The sequence below is a fragment of the Cebus imitator genome, unplaced genomic scaffold, assembly GCF_001604975.1.
Source record: "Cebus imitator isolate Cc_AM_T3 unplaced genomic scaffold, Cebus_imitator-1.0 Scaffold485, whole genome shotgun sequence".
Taxonomy (NCBI): domain Eukaryota; kingdom Metazoa; phylum Chordata; class Mammalia; order Primates; family Cebidae; genus Cebus; species Cebus imitator.
The window spans coordinates 1,486,336-1,490,262 of NW_016107800.1; the positions used below are offsets into that span (position 1 = coordinate 1,486,336).

The window sequence follows — 3,927 nt, forward strand, 5'->3', positions numbered from 1 at the left end:
TAGCTGGGATTACAGGCACCCACCACCATTCCTGGCTAATTTTTTGTGTTTTTAGTAGAGATGGGGTTTTACCACATTGGCCAGGCTGGTCTCGAACTCCTGATCTGAGGTGATCCACCTGCCTCAACCTTCCAAAGTGCTGGGATTACAGGCATGAACCACTGCATCGGGCCAATTTTGTACTTTTCGTGGAGATGGGATTTCACCACGTTGGCCAGGCTGGTCTCAAACACCTGACCTCAAGTGATCCACCCACCTCAGCCCCCCAAAGTGCTGGGATTACAGCAGGCATGAGCCACCAGGCCTGGCCAAAGACATACTTCTATGAAAGCACATATCCAGTTTGCTTCTAGGGTGAGCATCATATTGTCACTTGCATGAGTAAATTAACTTTATGCCTTATTTGCATTTCATTAGCTCTGCCTTTAATGTTCTTTTCTTGTCCCAGGATCTCATTTAGGATGTCATACTGCATTTACTTGTCTTGACTCATTGGGCCCCTCTGGGAGACCCCTGCATTTTAAACAGGGTTTAACCATCTGCCACTGGACTGTGATTTCTGCCAAAGACCTGGGCCACCCATCCCCAAGGCAAGATGAGGACACTCACCCTGGATCCTGAGTTCCTGGGGACTGCCTTGATCTGCTGTTGGGAGCAGCAACAATTTCTTACCTTCCTCTTCTTCCTCTTCTTCCTCTTTATGGGAGAACAGGATGGTCTTTGTACTTGAGCTCTCTCAGGCAGTCACAGCTGGGAGAGCCTGCAGCAGCTGGGCTCATCTGGTAGCTCTGCCTGTAGCACACGCCCAGGCCTGGAGCCTTCTCTACCACTCCGGGGTGACTGACCTCTTGAGTGAGCGGCCTCAGAGTGCAAACAAGCGCCACCTGACTTTCACAATCTGAAAGTACCACGAGCCCTTTGCTTTTCTTTTTATGTGTTGGCTTCAAGCAAAGAGAAAAATCCAGATCCTCTGGACGGGCAGGAGAATGGGCTGCAGAGAACCTGTGGTCTGTGGGTTCTATCACTTCAAGGGGACATGTGGTGTGCCCACTCCAGGTCTCTATTTCCCAATATCATCAATATTTAACCATGGAGCGAGGAGCCAGGCCTGGCCTTTTACAACCTGTGCTTTCTCACAGTGAAGGTCATGGCATCATGTGAATTCCTCACAAGGAGCTATAAAATAAGACCTTTGGAGGTGGGGGTTGGGAAAACCTGTGTGAGAACCAGTGACCCAGGGAGTAGGAAACAGGCCAAGGCAAGCAGCTTGGTGGGGAAGCCGGAATGAGGGGCTCCTTCCACCAGGCCAGCTCCATTCAACGCTGATAGTCTGTGCACTTTTCGACCAACCGGCTCCTTGTATCTTAAGCAATCGTTGTTGGTTTAGCAAGAAGTGGGCTTATTTCACATAAGCCCACTCTTATTTCTTATTTCACAGATGAAACAGAGGCTGAGTGAGGTCACATGTCAAGCCCAAGCTCCTCTATGACTTAAACAGTTTTCAACAGTGTACATGACAGCAGGGGGCAGAGGAAAGAAGACCCAGCAGGGAAACTAGGGGCTTCCTGGAGCGCCAGCTCTTCCTCATTTTTTTTTTTTTTTTGATACAGAGTTTCGCTTCTGTTGCCCAGGATGGAGTACAGTGGCATGATCTCAGCTCACCGCAACCTTCGCCTCTAGGGTTCAAGCAATTCTCCTGCCTCAGCCTCCTGAGTAGCTGGGATTCCAGGTACGCACTACCATTCCTGGCTAATTTTTGTATTTTTAGTAGAGACGGGGTTTCACTATGTTGGTCAGGCTGGCCTTGAACTCCTGAGCTTGTGATTCGCCTGCCTCAGCCTCTCAAAGTGCTGGGATTACAGGCATGAGTCACCGCGCCTGGCACGCCTCCTCGTTTTGTAATGCATTCATTTATTCATTGAATAAATGTTGCTGGAGCATCTACTGTGTAGATACATGATAAATAAAACTGGTGAGGACCCTGCTCTCTTGGAGCTCAAACTCCACAGGAGATAGCCAACGAAAAAGTAAGCAAAAACTTAATTAAAAAATACTTACAGCTAGTGATAATTTCTGTGAATAATTTAAACAACATAATGATATAGAACAGGATGGGGCGGGGGAGCCATGATTACTGTATTACTATACTAAAAACTGAATGATGAGGGGTTAACCATGCAAAGACCTGGTGTGGTGGCCCACACCCGTAATCCCAGCACTTTGGGAGGCCGAGGCAGGTAAATCACCTGGGGTCAGGAGCTCGAGACCAGCCTGACCAACAAGGTGAAACTTTGTCCCTATTAAAAATACAAAAATTAGCCAGGTGTGGTGGCAGACACCTGTAGTCCCAGCTACTCAGGAGGCTGAGGCAGGAGAATTGCTTGAACCTGGGAGGTGGAGGTTGTAGTGAGCCGAGATCGCACCATCGCATTCCAGCCTGGGCGACAAGACTCCATCTTGGAAAAAAAAAAAGTAATGAAGCTGCATTTCCAAGATTCCTTGCAGTCACAAGTGGTCCTTTGACTAAGTTTTGGCCAAAGAGATCTGAGAAGTGATTGCAACTTCAAAATCACATTTTTTTTTTTTTGAAATTTACACAAACTCTTTTTATTGGAGTATACACACAGAAAAGTACACAAATGTTAAGCTTAGTGCATTTTCACACGTGAACACACTCGTGCATGGGATCTGATATGCCAGCCAGATCAAGAAGTAGAACAATTGCACCACTGCATGCTATACTCCAGCCTAAGCCACAGAGTAAGATCCTGTATCAAAAGGAAAAAAAGAAAAATAGAGCACTGTCAGATCCCAGAAGTCTCACAGGCAACCTGACTTTTAATACCATAGATTAACTTTGTCCATTTTTACACTTTATATAAATGTAATCAGTCAATATGCAATCATTTGTGCCAGCTTCTTTTGCTCAACATTATACTTGTGAGATTCATCTGTGTTGTGTGTGATTGTGGTTCATTCTTTCTTGTTGTAGCATAGTATCCTATTGTGTACTATGCTACACTATTTCTACCTGTGGATCATGTTTTTTTCTTTCTTTCTTTCTTTTTTTGACCGAGTCTTGCCCTGTCGCCCAGGCTGGAGTGCAATGGCACAGTCTCAGCTCACCGCAACCTCTGCCTCTTGGGTTCAAGCGATTTTCCTGCCGCAGCCTCCCGAGTAGCTGGAATTACAGGCACCTGCCACCACACCTGGTTAATTTTTGTATTTTCAGTAGAGACAGGATTTCACCACGTTGGCCAGGCTGCTCTCAAACTCCTGATCTCGTGATCCGCCTGCCTCGGCCTCCCAAAGTGTTGGGATTATAGGCATGAGCCACTGCGCCCGGCTGGATCATGTTTTTAGGAGAAAATTCAACCCCTCCACTTCCTCTTTCCTCTGTCTGGAACACAGATATGATGGTGGAAAGAACATCTTAGGAGAGGGGTTGTTAACGTATGGGCCAAATCTGACCTGCAGCCTGGTTTTGTTGAAAAAAAATCTCATTGGGACATGCCATGCCCATTTTGTTCATGTAATTGTCTAGTGCTGCTTTCCTGCTACATTAGCAGAATTGAGCAGCTGTGATGATTGGCCCACAAATTCTAAAATATTTACCATTTGGTCATTATTTACCAAACGAAAAAGTTTGACGGCTGGGCGAGGTGACTCACGCCTGTAATCCCAGCACTTTGGGGGTCCAAGGCAGGTGGATCACCTGAGGTCAGGAGTTTGAGACCAGCCTGGGCAACATGGCAAAAACCTGTCTCTACTAAAAATACAAAAATTAGCTGGGCATGATGGCACATGCCGATAATCCCAGCTACTTGGGAGGTTGAGGCAGGAGAAGCACTTGAACCCGGGAGGCAGAAGTTGTGGAGAGCTGAGATCACACCACTGCACTCCAGCCTGGGCAACGGAGTGAGACTC

At 47.0% G+C, this 3,927-nt stretch overlaps 1 protein-coding gene across 1 annotated transcript in view; it reads right to left on the minus strand.

Moving 5' to 3' along the window:
• The window catches only part of SLC51B (solute carrier family 51 subunit beta), a 10,078-nt gene extending 8,985 nt beyond the window's left edge, over positions 1–1,093 (minus strand). Inside the window, exon 1 of the mRNA XM_017513048.2 lies at positions 610–1,093. The gene's annotated coding sequence lies outside the window, so the exon portion shown is untranslated. The remainder of the gene's footprint in view (positions 1–609) is intronic.
• Between the last annotated feature and the right edge of the window lie 2,834 nt (positions 1,094–3,927).